Source organism: Sapajus apella, unplaced genomic scaffold, assembly GCF_009761245.1.
Source record: "Sapajus apella isolate SASKATOON/1434 unplaced genomic scaffold, GSC_monkey_1.0 scaffold62, whole genome shotgun sequence".
Lineage (NCBI taxonomy): Eukaryota > Metazoa > Chordata > Mammalia > Primates > Cebidae > Sapajus > Sapajus apella.
In genome coordinates this window covers 11138248-11159479 of record NW_022437002.1, presented here as the reverse complement: position 1 = coordinate 11159479, position 21232 = coordinate 11138248, and the positions used below count along the sequence as shown (strand labels likewise).

The following is a 21232-nucleotide window of genomic DNA, read 5'->3' as shown; positions in this document are numbered from 1 at the left end:
AGCTAAAAATGAAATTAAATAAGGGCAGGCAGCCCTGGCTAACTAAGATGACTTCAGCCAAAACTGCAAGCAAACCTTTTTACTGATGACATCCATTTCTCCCCTGTAAACAGAAGTTAAAATATCACTTAATCATTGTTTAATCATTCTCCGCAAGTTCACTGCAGTTTAACTCCTTATGTTCTGAGAGCCTCTAGCATGCTCCTAGACAATCCAGGAAAGGAACTAAAGAGACCATCAAGAGTTGGCTAAGGTTGACAATAAAGCAGAAGGAAACTTTCAATATGCATTAAGTCTCCAAAACCACTTTACCAGTTAGAAATTTTACATTATAATCACATGCCACCTGTTCCCTTGGCTTTCCAATCTGACACCTGATTCATGCCATGGCCATGCCTCATTGAAGGAATTTCAGGAGTGAGGCACCAGACCACAATTTAACTCCTGAGGGTCAGGACTTCAGGATTGCTGGAATGTGCCCAGTAAAGATGTGGGGGGGTGTCTGGGCAGCTGAAAGCCTCCGCAGGGGAATTCAGTAAGAACAACTGCTGAACCCTAGGTTACGGATTTAAAAATAAACCTCAGTGACCCTCATGCCTTAAGAATCATTTGGGAAAGAATGTTGCTGAATTCAGCAACTATGTGGCCCACTGGGGTGAATTAGAGAGAGGAAAAAAGAGAAAAATGCTCTTATTACCCCTTTCAAGGAGTATCATAGGACAAAAAGACAAAGGAAATCCCAAATTCGCTTTCCCAAGAGGAAAAGACTTACAAACTACCTGTATTTCTATATTTCTTATATTTTAAGGTTTCAGGAAAGGTGTTGGTGCATATGCACTGTCTGTGAGGTACTGCGATTATGTTCAGCACATAAAAGAATGCAAACCACATGGCACATATATACCTATGTAACAAACCTGCACATTCTGCATAGGTATCCCAGAACTTAAAGTAAAATTAAAAAAAAAAAAAAAAAAGAATGTTGAAAAGGAAAATCACAATGTAACTGTAAGGGAGCACATTGGCTGACCTTTATGAGCTCCCAGTCTTACTGAGGATACAAATAGAAACTCCTCTCCTGGAATTTGTAAGGAGAAGACAGTGGGAAATAAAGATTTCCCTGACAGCCTAGATTCTGTGGAAATCCCCTTCTCGGTGATCCCATTTCTCAACTTGACTGAAATAACCACCACTCCATTCTTGGACATTGCCATTTTACTTCTTCAATGGGGAACTTTATTGCCATGGCAGTGAAGCTTTCCTAGCTACAGGATTTCAGCATTAAGCTCACCCAAATGATTCTTAAAACTTAAGAGTCACTGAGAAAGGCCTAAGGGCACTTCAGAAAGCAACGGCCTTCCCATTCACTACAGCTTCTGATATACATGGAAAAGGAAATAGTGCATGGAGCAAAACTGAGACGTTTCCCAGTTACCTCTTGGAGCTGACCCTCTAAAAGATGGTTATATTATCAATGCCAATTATAAACTAGGCATGGGGATTACAGTCCTACATTCCTCTATAAACACAAATATGCCTGCCCTACCATCATTCCTCTTTCCATTAGCAATACCATTTTATGAATGATATGTGGAGTGGCTCCTGGAACCCTCTCTGATGTTTCCTTTTTGCATAATGATGACAGCCAGGGAGTGATAATGCAGTTATTTGTACATTAGGCATCAATCTGGAAAACTCCTTCTATAGAAATACTAGTTGGTTGCCAGCAAAGTCTATTAGGTGATCCAACAGCCTGAAGTTTCACAGGTGCAATCATGGCTGCTGAAGTTTTATTTTCTTGGCAGGCTTTAATTGTTGATTTTCTTGTTGTCATTTTATTTTTTTTCCCCTGGGGCAAAGAAGAAACATATATGATTGGAATTAACCTATTTTCCTTCTTTATGACTGAGAAAGCAAGAACTACAGTTTTGACCTTTGTAACAAGGTGATGTTTTATACAAACAAAAGCCAATGTAGCTGGACAACACCTGAGGGATAGTCTGGGGCAGGATTACAGAGACCAGAACAACTGCATGCCTCTCCCAGCCATAAACTCCTACCTGCCTATGTCTAAAAACACAGCATAAACTTCTCCTGGTCTGATAAATCATTTGATTCACATACAGCAAGGGCTAGCCTTTACAAATCTTTTTCGTTCTTTTCTTTTCTTTGTGTGTGTCTTGTTTTGTTTTGAGAAACAGCGTCTTGCTCTGTCACGCAGGCTGGAGTGCAGTGGTGCAATCACAGCTCATTGCAGCCTCAAACTCTTGGGCTCCAGCAAGCCCCCAGCTCAGCCTCTCAAGTAGCTGGGACTACAGGCATGAGCCACCATACCCAGCTAAATTTTTTCTTTTTGAGACGGAGTTTCACTCTTGTTACCCAGGCTGGAGTGCAATGGCGCGATCTTGGCTCACCGCAACCTCCACCTCCTGGGTTCAGGCAATTTTCCTGCCTCAGCCACCTGAGTAGCTGGGATTACAGGCACGCGCCACCATGCCCAGCTAATTTTTTGTATTTTTAGTAGAGACGGGGTTTCACCATGTTGACCAGGATGGTCTCGATCTCTTGACCTCGTGATCCACCTGCCTCGGCCTCCCAAAGTGCTGGGATTACAGGCGTGAGCCATCGCGACCAGCCCCCAGCTAAATTTTAAAAAATTTTTGGTAGAGATGGGGGTCCTGCTATGTTGCTCTGAATGATCTCAAACTCCTGATGGTCTCAAGCAATCCTCCTGCTTTGGCATCTCAAAATACTAAGATTATAGACATGAACCACTGTGTCAGGCCCAGTTTCCTCATCATTCCCCCCCACCCCATATTCCCATTGCTGAAAGGAAAATTTTATTTTTTGGTTTATTTTATTTTATTTTTTTTTTTTGAGACGGAGTCTCACACTGTCGCCCAGGCTGTAGTGCAGTGGCGTGATCTCAGCTCACTGCCATCTCTGCCTCCTGGGTTCAAGCAATTCTTCTGCCTCAGCCTCCTGAGTATGGAACTACCACGCCCAGCTATTTTTTTTGTATTTTTAGTAGAGATGGGGTTTCACCATGTTGGCCCGGATGGTCTTGATCGTCTGACCTTGTGATCCACCTGCCTCAGCCTCCCAAAGTGCTGGGATTACAGGCATGAGCCACCGTGCCTGGCCACTGAAAGGAAATTTTTTTAAAAATTAAAAAATGACGATCCTCTTGTAGTTCATAAGCATGAAGACTGGGTTTTCATGCTCATGTGTGAGATATGCCTCCTTCAAACCTTGTAATAGCACATTACCTTTCTAACATGAAAAAAAAAAAAAATGAAAAATTACCTAGCTTAATGCTTATCAGTAGTTCCTAAAAAGAAGAACATAGAAGAAAAAGAGGAGGCCGGGTGTGGTGGCTCACGCCTGTAATCCCAACACTTTGGGACACCGACGTGGGCGGATCACCTGAGGTCAGGAGTTTGAGATCAGCCTGGCAAATATGGCAAAACCCCATCTCTACTAAAAATACAAAAATTAGCTGGGTTTGGTGGCACACATCTGTAATCCCAGCTACTCAGGAGGCTGAGGCGGGAGAATCACTTGAAGCCGAGAGACGGAGGTTGCAGTGAGCCCAGATCACACTACTACATTCCAGCAAGAAAAAGAAGAAAGAGAGGAAAGGGTGTATAGAGAGCTACATTTTGTTCCCAATTGTTCTCTTTACCAAGTAAAAACAAATGGCCCTTGAGACCCTAAGAAACCCTACCTTGCCCTATTCAAGAACCAAACTAGCATTCACTGTCTTGTATTTTGGGATTTTTCCAAAGTTCCAGTGAACAACTCTATCTCCTCCAGTTCTGTGACCAAATCAGGACAAAAGAAACCACAGCCTCACTGAGATATCTCTCCAAATTCATATAAAATGTTATTTTCTCAAGTTGAACCAGGGGACTGTGAGCCCCTTGAAGACAGGCCTCATGTTTGTATTCCCAATACCTAGTCCTTGCAAAGAGTGGAATTCAACAAATGTTTGTTAAAACTACCCTTCTGTGTTCCAGCTAATTCCCTACAGAAACCCTCACCACCCTGGAACTTTGGTCACAAATCTTCTTTTCTCAAACCTCTAGTCTGATGACAATAATTCCCAGTCCTTAGGTCCCAACATAGCTCTAAGGTTTCTAGACTATTCAAGAGATGCTACATAATTCTCAAAAATATCTTTGAAACTGAACTAATTTTAACCCTCTTGAAGTTTATACTACTTAGCATTTTTGTTAAAGGAAGGAACTGTAAAAAAAAATTAAACAAAGGAAAAAAAGTCACAATTCAAGGATCTTACTAAAGATTACTCCTAGCCAAGGCTTCAACAGCAAGCAATGTGATTTGGAGGAAAGGCATTCAACTGCACATCAGAAACCTGGGTCATGGTTTAAGCTTGTCAATAGCTATATGACTTGGGGCAAGTATCCTTTGACTTCTCCAGGTGGGCTCAGTTCCTCATCTATCTCTGCATGACACTATGACTTTGGGATTGATCTAAAAACCTCTTGATCTAAAAACCTGACTCTATTAAACAGCTAGAGATAGAACCAGTGATGCTTAGCAAGTATAACAAGAATTCATTTCTAGTTGCCCAAGCATAAGTAGAAATTCTCTACAGAAAAATGACCAAAATGGGGGGGAAAGGAAGGAAAGAAAGGGCTTTATATGCAAGGTATAAAAATAAAAAGTTAGAGGACCTAAGAGGAGGAGAGTGGAAGCTATGACTATGCAATTTAAATGAAAAGGACTATCAGAAGTCTTCCCTTCCTGCTCTCAATTCTCCTTTAAAGAATTCTGAACAATGAAAATAATTAAGAAACGGGACAAGCAAACATGCAACTCACTCTGCCACCCAGTCTGGAGTCCAGTGGTGTGATCTTGGCTCACTGAAACCTCTGTATCCCAGGTTCAACTGATTCTCATGAACCTAATTACAGGCCAACTATTTTATACTGTATTCCAACTCTATCCTGGCATATAAACAAAGCCATGTTTATATACTTTGATTTCTGGGTCATTTGAGATATTTTTCCAAGATAATTTTGATTATTTGGAATCCTCACTTTATGTGCAAACTTTACAACCTAACCTCCTCCTGCAGGAAAAAGGTGAGATTTTACTTTGCAAGAGAGAATGGAGCGAGGTAGGGGAGGGAGCCAAGGAAGTTTTTCCTAAAAACTAAAGACAATACAGAAAAGGGCAAGAAAGACACAAAAATCTCAATTTCTGTGCTACTTCCTTAGCCACTCCCAGCAATTTGGGAAAGGCTGTGGAAGCTTATAAAATAGCTCAGAGGCTTGGGGCAGGTCATTCTGCACATCTCTTACTACGGCCAGGGAAATGCAGTGGCGAGGCACTTGCCCAGAGCCTCCGCTAGTGACATTCTCCAGACTTGCTAGTACAGACACTGGGACCAGACCCAGCCCTGAGGTTTCCCCTTGTCCTACTGTTTCTTGCTTCTCTTACTACTATGAATTTGGAGAACCAGAGGCCCTGTCTCTATACCTTGGTTCAAGCTTTCCTGGGGCACAAGAAACATCACTACCCTCAGACAAAGACTAAGAAAGTAGACTACCCATCCCCTGACCTTGCTTTTGCCAAAGAGTAAGTTCCTCATGATGAAACTGATTCCCTTTTTGACATTCAGCTAAGACACTGAGCCTCTAAGATGTGTCCACACAGAGAATAAATCTTTCCTTTTGCCTGACTGATAAAAAGTTCATGCCTAACGGGAATGTCTGCTTCCTTTTCATTCTAAAAAGACATGTGACTTTGCCAACCCTAGAAAGCCACATTTGCAATTACTAATCAGAAAAATAAAGCTACACTCAGCATTTTCCATAGACAGTGGTAATATCTACTGCTATGAGCTCTTACTATGTGCTAGGAACTGTTCTAAGTATTTTCCACATATTAACTCATTCATTCTCATTATAACCCTATGAAAATGGTCTATTATAATCCCCATTTTATAGTTGTAGAACTCTAGCTTAAACAGAAGGTTAAGTAACATGCCCCAAATCACACTAAGTGATAGAGTGTGATTCAAGGTCAGATCAGTGCAGCAGGTCCTTTGGGAACTACTGTTTTGGGTGGATTTCATAAAAGACAGGAAGAAAGAAAGGCTAGTAGAAGCAATGTCCAAAAATTGGATAGATTTTGTTGCTGCGGTTCATCTCTGCACAAATGTGTGGCAAAGCATGATTAAGTTTCTTTTAGTTCTATTTAGCTATCTTTCCTTCCCCTACACCCCTTAAATACAGCACCTTCAGAGGCTCTGAAGTCTTCCCACAGCAGCTTAAGGAAAAGAAAAAGAGAGAGAGAGAGAGAGAGAGAGAGAGAGAGAGAAGGCAGCCTTAATCAAAAGCTCTTTCTTCTGGCAAACAAAAGGCCTTGGTATTTCCACAAACAGACTAGTTATTCTTAATCCTAACCAAAGATTCTTTGGCAGAGAAAGAAATATGAAAATGTTAGGCTTGTGGGAATGGCCTGTGCTTTGGGCTTTTGTATCCCACTCAGTAAAGCCAGTCCTCTGAAAAACAAACATAGCCGCCCCTCCGTAACTCTGGGCCTTCAGTTAACTCCAGGGTCTAGGTCTAGAGAGAGAAATAACAGTCTCTACTACTCCTGATTGTCTAACCCTTTTCCCTCCCTGCCCAGAGGAGACTGTTCAACAGTTTTTCAAACACACCGGGAAAAATACATCTGAAGTTACAGACACAGAACAATCAAATTCTGACAGTGAAGGAAATGCAACAAGCCGTAGGTGAAAGAGGATAGAGATCAGGCCTAATCCCGGAACTCTCACTAGCCTCTCTGCTTCTTATTCCAAATCAACAGGTTTGGCATCTTCCTAAGTGAACGTTTAAGATCTAGCAATTGCTGCCAGTGCTTTTTCTACTCCACACTGGGTTTTATAAGCAGAGCGTGTGGCCCTGAATGGTCCAAAGTGGTCTTTATTTTCCCAGCTAGGTGGAGAGAAGTTAAGACTATTCTGTTAAATGGGTTAGTAAGGACAAAAAAGGGATGAGGGTAGTGGACCAAAAGGCAAAAAGGCGCCAGCAGCACTCATTTCAAGCATATCTGGGCTAACTCAGAATCTGTGACACTCCAACCTCACCCGTTGCATGAACACAGTAACGTTACTATAATAACAAAGTCCCTGAAGCTTTTATACTCAGTAAGTATCCTCTCCTTGCTGCCTTGCCCAGGATATAGGGAACAAAACTACTGATGGCTCATCTCCTAGCAGCTAGGACTCTGTTAAGAGTGGCGAACAAGAACAGCCACGTATGAAAGGCGGCAGCCTGGCCTTGAAATCCCCAGAGTGAGCAGGCAAATTAATGTGTGATAATGGTACCAAATCTTGAGGCATTAAACCATGAAGTAATAAAGCCCCACGTGGCTCTGGCCTCTAGATCCGCTCTGATTACTCTGGAAGTAGGTCCTAGTCTGTTCCCAGGCAGGTATGAAAGGCCCAGGGAGTGAAAGGCACTGGTTAGCCAAGCTCAACCCACCAGCAAGTTTCAAATGTCTGGCATATAGTAGGCTTTTGAATACTTGTTGAATGAATAAATGAATAAAACATTTAATCTTCAACTGCTATAATCAATTCTTTCCTACAGCCAAGGGGATACAGGGAGTTATCAGAGAATTCTAGACAGTAGGGAAAAAAAACTTTTCCCTGCCACTCCCTGGAGATCATGGTCTTATGTTGCAAAGAATAATGCTCTCATCTATATAAAATTCATTACTTGACTGTCCTCCCACAGAGCTGGATAACAGGCCACACTATCCTAAATCAAGGACAATGGCTCTCCTGTAACTGATGTGCAACATTCAGAGTTCCCTGAAAGAAGGCAGAGAATACTCAGGGAGGTATCTACTGTGGCATTTTTTAAAAATAATAGCAACTTGAAACAATCCAAATATTCAGCAATAAAAGAATGGCTAAATGAAGCCATTATCAACAAGATAACTTAAAATTATAATGGCTGTAAGGAAACACTTAAAAAATTCTTATAATGATACATGGAAATGGCATGTAAATATGTGCATATGCTAAGTGAAAGAAGCCAGAGACAAGAGGCCACATGACTAAGTTTATATAAAATACCCAGAATGGCAAATCCAGAACTGGCAAGACACAAAGCTGATTAGTGGTTGCCAGGGGTTGGGAGGAAGGAGAATGACTGCTTAATGAATATGGGATTTCCATTTGGGATCATGAAAAAGTTCTGGAACTCAATAGTCACGGTGTTTGTACAATAGTGTGAATGAACTTAATGTCAATGAACCATATGCTCTAAAGTACTTAACAATGGTAAATTTTTTGTCACGTGTATTTTTTTTTTTTTTTTTGAGATGGAGTTTCGCTCTTGTTACCCAGGCCGGAGTGCAATGGCGCGATCTTGGCTCACCGCGACCTCCGCCTCCTGGGTTCAGGCAATTCTCCTGCCTCAGCCCTCCTGAGTAGCTGGGATTACAGGAACGAGCCACCATGCCCAGCTAATTTTTTGTATTTTTAGTAGAGATGGGGTTTCACCATGTTGACCAGGATGGTCTCGATCTCTTGACCTCGTGATCCACTCGCCTCAGCCTCCCAAAGTGCTAGGATTACAGGCATGAGCCACAGCACCCGGCTGTCATGTGTATTTTACCACAATAACATAAATAGGATCATGAGAAACACACACACACACACACACACACACACACACACACACACACAGAGAGAGAGAGAGAGAGAGAGAGAAGATAATTATGTAAAAGTAAATATGGACCAGAAAGGAACACAGACAAGTCCCAACGTCTATTAAATTAAGATGGGACTTCATTGATATTGGACAACAAATAAAATCAGGAAAGGGAAATAAAAATGTCAGAAGCTTAGAGCCAGCCCTACAGTCACAATCACAAGCCTGCAAACAAGTGCCTACCAAGTTGGGGACAAGTTACATAGCTCACCAGGCGCCAGAACAGCAGGTGTGTGTGCTATGGCGTGAGGGAAAGAGGTCTCAGGCCTTCCGAAGCCCAGTCCTCTAATCCCCCTTAAAAACATTCCCTAGGGCAGAGAAACCATCTGTTTCAACAAAGCCTAGAGCCCTAGAAGCATATTAACTCCTTCACTGCTGACCTCCCACAGATGGGCTTCATCCAGTATTAGGTGATTTTCTTTCCAAAAATTCCTCCAAATGATAGAACATAAGCTTTACAAGGGAAAGGACTTTGCTTTATTCACTGGTATATCCCAAATACCTGGGAATACATTTATATCAGTGGATATTCAATAAATAACTTGCTGAGTAAATCCATTAAACACTTTTTCCTATAATAGTTTTTTCATTTGTACCTTATTTTCTAAATTCTCCCTCTTCTTGTCATTTGTCCTCACTTAAGAGTCCAACCTGGCTTCCACAAATTCAGCTGACTGACAAATATTCGTCTAGTGTCTGCTTCTGTACAGCATAACCTGTCTTGTTATTGTGTTGTTTATTGCTGGCATCCCAGTGCAGAGCACCGCACACATGGTAGGTGCTTATATACATCGGTCCAATGAAAGAGTGATTCACTTTGGTCACCACACTTTACAAGTGCTCTGTAAGGAGCATTTACATTTGGCTGGCATGAGCAAGGCACCATGAGAGTAACAGAAACGTAATGTGTATAAAACAGTTCTCTCAATAAAGCTTACAATTTCAATAGATAAAACTCGCTTGGGAAAATGATATATCAACTTGGACTATGATAATCAGAGAAGTCTTCATTAGAAGAAAGACCTGAAATGAAGCTTCAAGGAACAGATAGATTTCAGTTAAGTATAAAGAACAAGGCATTCCAGGTAAAGAAAACTGCACAAGAAAAGGCAAGGAGAGAGAATGAACGAGAGAGGATAAGACATAATGAGGAACAGGGTTTGTGTGGAGCTGAAGGTGCCTTCTAGGAAATTACGCGAGATAAGCCTGGTGAAGTAGGAAGAAGATAAGAGCATAAAATGTTGTAGTCTTTTTTGTTTGTTTGTTTTTGTTAGACAGGGTCTTGTTCTGTCCCAGGCTACAGTGCAGTGACAGTTATGGCTCACTGCATCCCGGACCTCCTGGGCTCAAGCAATCCTTCACCCTCATCCTCCTGAGTAGCTGGGACTAGTGGCACATACCACCAGGTCTAGCTAATTAAAAAAAAATTTTTTTTTCTTGTAGAGACAGTCTCTCCCTATGTTGCCTAGCCTGGTCTCAGACTCAGGACCTCAAACAATCCTGCTTCAGACTCCCAAAGTGCTGGGATTACAGGCATAAGCCACCATGCCCAGTCCATAAAAGGTCTTTTTAACAAATTTAGACTTTCAGTAATAGGAAATACTAGGAAAGTAGCTGCTACTTCAGAGACAAACAGGACACAGGAAACAAAATATGAGGCTGCTGTTGTAATTCAGTAATGAGGTGATGAGTGACAGAACCAGAGTCATGGCATAGAGAATGGGAAGAAAAAGACAAATTTAAGAGAAATTCTGAAGAACAAAAGAACTCAATGACAGACTGAAAATGAGGGTTGATGAAGAGAAAAGAGTTAAAGATGTCTCCAGAGTTTCTCATCTCAGACACTGGAACAATATGAGCTCAACTGTCAAAAAATGGTGACTAGGACAGAAAAGCCAAATTTAAGCTTAGTTTGAAAATACTGAGTTTGGGCTGGGCACAGTGGCTAACACCTATAATCCCAGCACTTTAGGAGGCCAAGGGGATGGATCGCTTGAGCCCAAGAGTTTGAGACCAGAAAACATAGGGAGACCCCCATCTCTATAATCAACCAATCAATCAAGCAATAAGAAAATACTGATATAGGTCTGCACTGTGTTAGAAGCTTTTACCTATAGTACTCCATTTAATCCTCATAATTTTATGTGGAAGATATTATTATCCTAATTTTACCGATGAAAAAACTGAGGCTCAGAAAATCCCCATTTTACAGATGAAAAAACTGAGGCTTACCCCAGGTCACTCAGCTGATTAAATGTAGGAACACAGATTTGAACCCAGCCCTGCTTGGATCCAAAGCCCACGGTCTTCCCACTTCCCTACACTGCCTTACCCCTTAGAAAACTGCCACAGTTAGGCTGGGCACAGTGGCTTATGCCTATAATCCCAGCACTTTGGGAGGCCAAGGTGGGTGGATCACATGAGGTCAGGAGTTCGAGACCAGCCTGACAAAGACGGTGAAACCTGTCTCTACTAAAAATACAAAATTAGCCAGGTGTGGTGGTGGGCGCCTGTAATCCCAGCTACTTAGAAGGCTGAGGCTGGAGAATTGCTTGAACCAGGGAGGCAGAGGTTGCAGTGAGCCAAGATCGTGCCACTGCGCTCCAGCCTGGGCAACAAGAGCGAGACTCTGTCTCAAAAGAAAAAGAAAAAGAAAACTGCCACAGTTAAGAGTCAGAAGAAGAAAAAGAACAAAGCAGACAAACAACAATCAAATAGGTAAAGGAACCATAAAATACTCTTACTGAAGGTAAACGAACAGAGTATTTTAAACAGGCAGGAATGTAATCAACAGTGTCCAATGCCAGCACTCCAACACAGAAAGAAGTTGGCAATTCAAATCTATCTGTAAAGAATTATGTAAAGATGGTGCCTTGGACTAGGGAGAGTAGACCAGAGAATCTCAGAGGAAACAAAGGCCCTATCCACAGCTAAACAGGCTTTTTCTCTCCTCTTATCACTGACAGACACCTTGGGCCACTACTCTTCAGCTACTATACAGGCCTCATGCTGACGTGCATCACCTGACCAGTCCCAGGAAATAGCAACCCAAACACAAAACATTGCACAACATAAGGGTCAGGTTCAACTTGAGCTGTGGGGGTAAAGTGGATCTCTTACTTCTAGCTAGCATTCAACATAAAATGTTTCTAAAAACCAAATTCTCTTTTAAAAAGATTTCATGGCCGGGCACGGTGTTTTCAAGCCTGTAATCCCAGCACTTTGGGAGGCCGAGGCGGGTGGATCACGAGGTCAAGAGATCGAGGCCATCCAGTCAACATGGTGAAACCCCGTCTCTACTAAAAATGCAAAAAACATTAGCTGGGCATGGTGGCGCGTGCCTGTAATCCCAGCTACTCGGGAGGTTGAAGCAGGAGAATTGCCTGAACCCAGGAGGCGGAGGTTGCGGTGAGCCGAGATCGCGCCATGGCACTCCAGCCTGGGTAACAAGAGCGAGACTCCGTCTCAAAAAAAAAAAAAAAGATTTCACATGGCTGTTCTTCTCTCACTTCTCTGCATCCGAAACAAACTAAAATCAGGTATATACTTATTGGCTTAGCTATATCCCCACTTCCCTGTAAATGATCTTTCATACTGCTGCCAGTTATCTCTCCCCACCCGACCCCTCAAAAAAATACCCACCCTAGTTGTTTAGGCCATTCCTCTGCCGTAAAAATATCTAGTGCTGGTCAGGCACAGTGGCTCACACCTGTAATCCCAGCACTTTGGGAAGCCAAGGCAAGTGGATCACCTGAGGTCAGGAGTTCAAGACCAGCCTGACCAACATGGTGAAACCCCACCTCTATTAAAAATACAAAAAATCAGCCAGGTGTGGTGGCAGGCAAATCCCAGCTACTCAAGAGGCTGAGGCAGGAGAATGGCTTGAACCCGGGAGGCGGAGGTTGCAGTGAGCTGAGATTGCACCATTGCACTCTAGCCTGGGCAATAAGAGCGAAATTCCATTTCACAATAAATATCTAGTGCCAGCCAGGCACGGTGGCTTACACCTATAATTCCAGCACCTTGGGGGGCCAAGGCAGGTGGATCACCTGAGGTCAGGAGTTCAAAACCAGCCTGGGCAACATGGTAAAACCCTGTCTCTACTAAAAATCAAAAAATTGGCCAGGCATGGTGGTCCACACCTGTAATCCCAGCTACTCAGGGGTCTGAGGCAGGATGATCACTTGAACCTGGGAGGCGGAGGTTGCAGTGAGCAGAGGTCATACCACTGCACCCCAGCCTGGGTGACAGAGCAAGACTCCGTCTCCAAAAAAAAAAAAAAAAAAAAAAAAAAATCTAGTGCCCTCTACGGTCTCTCCACTAGACTATGGACTGATAATCCCTCAAAGACAGGGACTATCAATAATCTTTGTATACTGTCAGAAATTTCTCAATGAAAGGAAGGAAGGAGATGGAGACTTCCAGTGAATGCAACAGTGAATGATCAGGGAGTGAGGCAATTAAGTTGTTAACAAACTGTAAAAAGTGATCTTCCAAATTAAAGGATTTCAAACCAAGAAGTCTAAAAAAGTTCCTGCCATTCCACAATGAGCAAAAGATGGTATTTAACAACTGGTATTCATTGAAGATATCAACCCCACAGTTGTTACAATGAGTAATAGGCATAAAATTAGTATTATCAGCCTGGGGTTTCTCCAACAACCAATAGAAACTGCAGCAGCATAGTGAGGATGAGGGCCTTAACCTTTCAATAGTAATGCCTACTTCATAAGAAAACAAAATCAAGGATGTGGGGAAAATGATAATGTATGCTTGTTAGCTATATAGGCCTATTCTTTGAGAAATAGGGATAGTATAACAACCATCTCCAGTCGTAACGAAAAATAGAATGACCCCACACATTGCAAAATAGCAGCAACCGAAACCAACCCCAAAATGCGTTTGTGCTGATGATCCTCTCTATCCCAGTGACATGAGGTAAGCCTAAAAAGTATACAATTAAACAGAGAAAAAACTTGAACAGGACAAAACTATCAACTATTCAAATAAGCACATGGTCTACTAGGTGCCTAGTGCTGTAAAAGGTGTTGACAGGCCTCACCCCAGAAGCATGCAGACTTCCAGATTCCCTGCAGTGGAGTGAATCGCCCTTTTATGAAAGGTTTGCTTAAGGGCTCTGGGAATGGGAGAGGCAGACAGTTCTCACTATGAAGGACGCAAGCCTGTCAGTGACTCAAGCCACTTTCCACTATACTAACTGCTGCAGAGACTTTCTTATTGGCCCCCTACACACAAAGTCCTATACATGTGCCTTCTCTTAGCCCTCCAGCTAATCTCCAAACATCCCCAGTCTATCATCAGCTAGAAAACCTCATGTTGTCTCCTCCAGGATGTCAACTCTAACAAGTCAGAAACAAGCACGTACTCTCATCAAGTCTATAATTCTACTCTAAGGCCCACGTAACAGAAGCTGATTTACACTTGGGTGTAATACACTGATTTAAAACACATCACCAGTCCCAGTTCTTCCAGAAGTAGAAATCTACCAAAGCAGGGGTGTTGACACAGTAAAGTTCTGTCAACTTATTTTATCAAATTAAGCTGGCCCAATTTATTAGCTAGGTGCTAGCTCAGTAACAGCCGGAAAGCAAAGAGAATCTCAATCTGGTACCAATCTAGGGTTCCAATCTGGAATTTCTGTACAATATTGACGGTCATTCTTGCTACTGGTTTCCCAATCAACATTAATGGGTCTCTCCCCACTACAAGAGAAAAGGGTACTAGAGTTGGAAGGATCAATGAAGCTATTTAAATGCTTAGAATTGCTGTGAGAAAAGTTTCAGAGTAAAGTAGTGCAGTGATACTACGATGACATGATGGGAGCTGCTGACTAAGTGAGAAGGCCACTTGGCACCTGTTCCACCACAAAATTAACTGGATAATAAAACATCTGAGCCAGCTGGCCACTAAGCCTGAAGACAGGACTATCCCTAGAGGACAAGGGGCCAAGAGCTATCAGAGAGGTATTCAGTGTCGTAAGTATCCTCTTTTTACCCTCAGTAGCTTTTAAAAGTGAAATAAAGTTAAAATCCAGAGCTTTGAATACATGGATTAAGACCCAGTAATTCCACTTGTGGAAATCCATCCTTTAAAAATATCAGAAATGCACAGAAAAATTTATTTACAAGGATGTTCACTATCGTAGCAGTGAAAAATTAGAAATGTACATGCCCCACTACTGGAATATGTGAAATAAATGAACCTTCCATTTGATGAAGTTCCATAAAGCTGTGAAAAATCATGATGAGATAAAGGTATAAAGAATGCTCACAAAATAACAAAGAGCAAGACAGAGAACTACAACAACAGATATATAAAAGCAACATTATATACATATGGATAGAGAAAAGATGATGGAAATATAGCAAATTATGAACCTAGTCATTTGTAGGATGTCGGTGATTTTATTCGTTTATTTTTCCCTGCTTTCTATAAGGACAACATAGTGCATCTACTTAACATCAGAAGAAAAAGTCAAAAAAGTCTTTTTTCCAAGCCAAGTTGAAGGGGGGGAAAAAAGCACCGCCTCCCCCCTTAAAAAAAATCCATTCTCTGAGGGTATATGTTGGGGTGTGAGAGCTTGTCCGGCTTGACTGGATGTGGTAACAGGGGACAGGCTTCTCAGCTGGCAGGCTAAGTGGATGCCCCAAGCAAAGCTATAAGATAATGAGAAACATGATCTGACAAACATAGCAGAACTAACAGAACCCAAAAAGGACCACGTTCTTTCTCGGTAGTCACCTTTTCCACTTATTCAACAATATTGTTGCTGTTCAAAATATCTGGAACTCCTGATCTATAACTACCTACAGACTAGTAGTACCATCTTTCCAATGTTTTCAATAGTACATTTTTTATTCTTTGAGATTTGGGTTTAATTTTGTCTTGGGTCAAATATCGTATTTTGACCAAAAATTAGGTATGCCTATAAAATGACCATGGAGCTTCTTATGAGGGTCAGAGCCTGGCACTGAAGAGAAAACCCACAAAAAGCATGCTTAAATAAAAGTATGCAGCATAGGTACCATTGTTAGAGTATTTTTTCAACCTCCTATGGTGACTATTGAAAGACATTTAAATATATGAGTTTAGTTCAATTCAATGCCCCAAATGTTCTTTTTGTGCTTACTATGTGCCAGGCACTATGCTAGGTGAAGGAGACTCAAGGATAAATGACACACAGTTCCTGCCTTTAGAAACAGTATAGTTAACATCTATCAGGCTCCTAGTCTGCATCAGATATTGTATTCACTATCTCATTTAATCCTCACAACACCTTTTTTTTTTGTTTTTTTGTTTTTTTCTGAAACAGAGTTTTGCTCTTGTTACCCGGGCTGGAGTGCAATGGTGCGATCTTGGCTCACTGCAACCTCTGCCTCCCAGGTTCAAGTGATTCTCCTGCCTCAGCCCCCCAAGTAGCTGGGATTACAGGCATGCACCACCACGCCTGGTTAATTTTGTGTTTTTATTAGAGATGGGGTTTCTCCACGTTGGTCAGGCTAGTCTCAAACTCCTGACCTCAGGTGATCCACCTGCCCTGGCTTCCCAAAGTGCTGGGATTACAGGTGTGAGCCACGGTGCCCGGCCTCACAGCATCTGGTAAATTCTATGATCCCCATTCATACAAATGAAAAAACTGAAGCCTACAAAAGTTACAGATACTTGACCAAGAAGTAAAGACTATCAGGAAAATCAAATGTTTAATAAAGTAACTAAAATATAATGTGATATGCTCTAAAATAAGTATGCTTAAAGTACCATGGCACCATAGATGAGGGAAAGAGAATAATTCTACTGGGAATACAAAAACAAAAACAAAACTTATGGAGGAAAAGTGAGACTTGGGCAAGGCATTGGAAGATGAGCAGAAATTTGGTACAAAGAGACAAAAATAATGGGAAGAGGGAATAAGACAGTATATGCAAAGGAAGAGAAAGGTGAAAGTACATAAGTATGCTGGGGTATATGTCTTTTTTTCTTTTTCTTTTTTTTTAATCTATCTATTTAAGCAACAGGGGCGGGGCAGGACACAGTGGCTCACGCCTGTAATCCCAGCACTATGAGAGGCTGAGGCAGGCAGATCACTTGAGGTCAGGAGTTTGAGACCAGCCTGGCCAACATGGCAAAACCCCACCTCTACTAGAAATACAAAAAATTAGCCAAGCATGTTGGCTCATGCCTGTAATCCCAGGTGCTCAGGAGGCTGAGGCACAAGAATTGCTTGAACCCAGGAGGCAGAGGAGACAGAGGGGGAGAGAGAGGGAGAGAGAGAGAGAGAGAGAGACAGACAGACAGACACAGACATGGGCAGGCAGGCAAGGTATACTCTGTCACCCAGGCTGGAGTACAGTGGTATGATCACAGCTCACTGCAGCCTCAAAAATCCCCAACTGAAGTAATTCTCCCACCTCAGCCTCCTAAGTAGCTGAAACTGAAACTATAGGTGCACACCACCATGCATGGCTAATTTTTGTGTTGTTTGTAGGGACAGAGTTTTGCTACTGTTGCCATGGATGGTCTCAAACTCCTAGCCTCAACTGATCCTCCTGCCTCAGCCTCCCAAAGCACTGGGAATACAGGCATGAGACACTGTACCTGGCCATTATATTTCTCTTTTAAAAGTCAGTTATCATCTCATAGTCCTATCACAAATTTTTCTTAGCAAAAGCTAGTGAACTACTTTCTCATCACTCTACTTCTCTGCCTCCCTAATTAATCCCTAATTACCTAATTATCTCAGTCAAGGCACAGGCCTCGACACTGACAAAAAGCAGGACTTGGGCCAATAGTTTAACCTGTTATATCCATGAGAGAGGTCCATCTGGGCAGAAATAACCCCAATAACTAAAGTTTTGGGCAGGCTTGAGAAATGGAAGTTAAAGCCCTCCAGAAAAAGCAGAAGCAGTGGAATATATTGCATCCCAATCCTGACATCAAAACATCAAAAATTCATAGGAATTTGGGGATCAAAACTTCAAAAACTTGTACAATGTCTCTATTCTCCCACTGGATTCCCTTCAACAGTTACCTACTAGATGGACGAATGGCTACAAGCTGAACCATGCCAAGAAAAGCAATAGTCAATAACTAAATGAAGAGGGGAGCCAATTACCTCTTTCCATCAGCCCTTCCGGAATACACAAAGATACAAGTGAAAAGAAGGGAAGTAATCATTCGCCGCAATCATGGTGCATAGTGGGTGAAGCTCAACCTACTGGGGGATTTGACAAAGGCAATGGTTTGTATCTAACTCTCTGCCTGGCAGCCCAGAATTGGGGGAATGCTTGTCTAAGACCTATAGCAATATTCCAAAAAACTATTAAGAACTAAACCAAAAAAACTACATGATCTCTTTCTAGGAACTTCTCCCACCTGAATAAGACTCAGGTTCCAGTAGTAAAGAGTTTAAATCTGATACTTTCTTTGAGTGAACAAGAGAAACTGCTATATATTGTACATTTTATGCTATAAAGACTTTTATACAGTGTATATAAGTGAAGGGAGCAAACAATAGTGAATGAGAGATAGAAAACAGAACTCCATTCAAGGTGGGTAGCAGTGCGGGAAGAAAACATCTATTGCTTTCACTCTAAAGCACCATACTACTGCTGTTTCTCAGAGTGGAAGATGCCTAGATGCATTTTACACATATGCTTGGTCAGATGTGGGTATTCTTCCCTTCTTCACATGGTCTCTAGCACCAGACAGCAGCACTCACTCACTCCAGACTCTGGGTCTCTTTGCTGTGTTATTTGGGTTCTGTACCTCTAAGATGACCTCAGAGTGGTCCTTCTACCTCAGGTTCCCAAGTAGTTAAGGCTACAGGTGCATACCACCATGCCCAGCTAAATTTTTAACATTTCTGTAGAGATGAGGGTCTCATTTTGTTGCCCAGGCTGGTCTAGAACTCCTGGGCTCAAGCAATCCTCCCACCTCCGCCTCCTGAAGTGTTGGGATTACAAGTGCGAGCCACCATGCCTGGCCCATATATCCCTTTATAGCATACAAAGCTCTCCATATATGTTTCTTAGAACCCGAGTTCTTCAACAGATAATGAAAGAAAGTAAAATATCTATATACCCTGGCAGGAAGCAAGTACAGATCTCCTGCCCACACCCTGTCTGCCACTTTCCTCATCCCTGAAAAGAACCCAGTTTACTCCTTTTCTCCCTCTACCTCCTCCCACTCTCTCCACACCCCATGGTTGCTCTGGGTCCAGAATCCTAACTTTTGACGAAAGAAAAATGGTTTGAGCACCCCCCTCTGCAGATGGAAATAAAACCACTTATTAATTAGAAAAGCGAATCTAAAAAGATTTCATTCATTTTTCTCTTTAGTACCCAAAAAGAGTCCTACATCACATCTGAGTACATTCTTCTGTCTGATCAGTGAAGAATTTGCCAATGATGCAGTGAAAACGCTATTTCCTTTAAATATTACTTTAATAAAAAGCTGCCTCTTTCAAAGTCATTGATTTACCCTTTACAAAGGCTATATCTATAGATCATCAAGCTGCATTCCTCCCTCCGCCCTCCTCCCCACTCCCAACTCCTGTTCTTTCCACAAGGGACTCTGACTCACTGTAGACACTGGAAAACCTGGCCCAAGAAACCTAACTACACCTAGGTGAGGCTGCAGGGCCCTACCCACACTGTCTGGCCACCTGAAAGAAAACAGGGAGTGCCCTGAGCCCTCTGAGCTCAAGAATGCAGGGGACATTTCTTATTTGTCCATTCAAGCAAGACAATAGGCTGTTGCTGAAGTACCTGAGGGGATTCTCTCCTACTCACTTAGGATTGCATTTACAAACTCTATCCCTTCTGTTTAATTGCCTAAGCACATAAAAAATATGGCTGGCTCAGAGCAGGAGGGCTTTACAGACCCCATACAATACACACCATAATAAGCGTTCACACACTCAGCAAGGACAAAGGGTAGGGAGCCTGAAGCCTTATAATACCTCTAAGGTTGTTGAGTCCCTCCAGGAACTTCTGATACTTGTAGGCGTTCATGCTGGGCCCAGCTGTGCTGGTTCACTGGCTGAAAATAGGCACCACACACAGTGACAGCGGAGAAGTGAAAGCATGCAAACCGACAGATCTCTACTCCTGCTTCTATTAGCCCCTAAGAACTGGACTTTGACCACATTTACAAGTGACGTCACCAGAGAAGTCTCATTACATTAAAGCCTTTTGAGCACCCGCATTTGTTCCAGTCAGCGGAAATACCTCCCCAGGAGAGGCCAACCCCTCCTTTGTGCAAATGAGCTACAGAACCACAACAGCCCCTGCCTATCATCTGCCACCTCATCTCTAGACCCTAGCCCAAGCTCCACTAAGATTACTGCTCCTCTTGCTTAAACTCTAGGGAGAGAAGGTTAAATGCTTTTCAGGACACCAGTCAGGGGCTCATTTAACGTTTGAGATCAAAATCTTTAAAGAGCCCTGCTCACCACAAGAATGTCACCACAACAGCAGCTCTTGAGCAAATATTACATGGCAACGAGACAGGTTTTACAAAATAAACAGTACACTGCACTCTCCTTACAGCACTCCTGTTTATAGACTGGAATACAGCCACACAACAGAAGGAGACACTGTATATCAAGGCAGTTCAAGGCAGGGAGGGGGGAAGAAGCAGAAACAGTCAAGCTCATTCCCTCAGTGCTGTAAGCACAACCACTGAGGGAGTGAGAACCTCTCCATAGATAACCAGGGAGAAAGTGCAGCCCAGATATCAACCACATTTCCCCAACTCCAAGACACTATTTCATTCAGATTTGTTTTGGGTTTGCTTTAATGTGTCAGTCACTACTGCAAATTTCGTTCTACTGTTGGCCCCAAAAAGATGACCATTCCAAGAGTCACAGGCTCTTATGATAAGCTACCCATATTATAATCAGAGGGGGAATATCCTGAAATTTCTATAGCATGTTTGTTGTAAAATGGCTCATTTGCATTATTAGACTCATCTTGAAAGTATTTTATGAAAATAATTGCAACTTTTTATTATCAAATAAGAAAACAGAGGTCCAGCCTGAGCAATATGGCAAAACCCTGTCTCTGCAAAAACTACAAAAAATTAGCCAGGTGTGGTGGTGCACTCCTGTAGTCCCAGCTACTTGTAGGGCTGAGGCAGGAGGATCACTTGAACCTGGGAAGTTGAGGCTGCAGTGAGCTGAGATGACACCACTACCCTCTAGCTTGGGTGACAAAGTGAGACCCTGTCTCAAAAAAAAAAAATGTAAACAGAGGTTAAGTAATCTGCCCAAAGGGCACCCATCACACCAATGAGATAGCATGGCAAGAAGCTATGTTCCCCAAATCTGAGCTTGAAAAATTCTTGTTTATCTTACCACAAAAGCCTTGGCATACTAGAAACTGAGGAGCTATCAACTGAGTCAAATCCTTCATATGGGAGATACACCCGTACCCCACCCCCAACCAAGATTT

The 21232-nt window shown here is 42.4% G+C and overlaps 1 protein-coding gene and 1 pseudogene across 7 annotated transcripts in view; one reads left to right on the top strand and one right to left on the bottom strand.

Moving 5' to 3' along the window:
* The window catches only part of MACF1 (microtubule actin crosslinking factor 1), a 410941-nt gene that overhangs the window by 306907 nt on the left and 82802 nt on the right, over positions 1–21232 (bottom strand). The window lies entirely within an intron of this gene.
* On the top strand, positions 3182–3279 carry LOC116529651 (annotated as a pseudogene).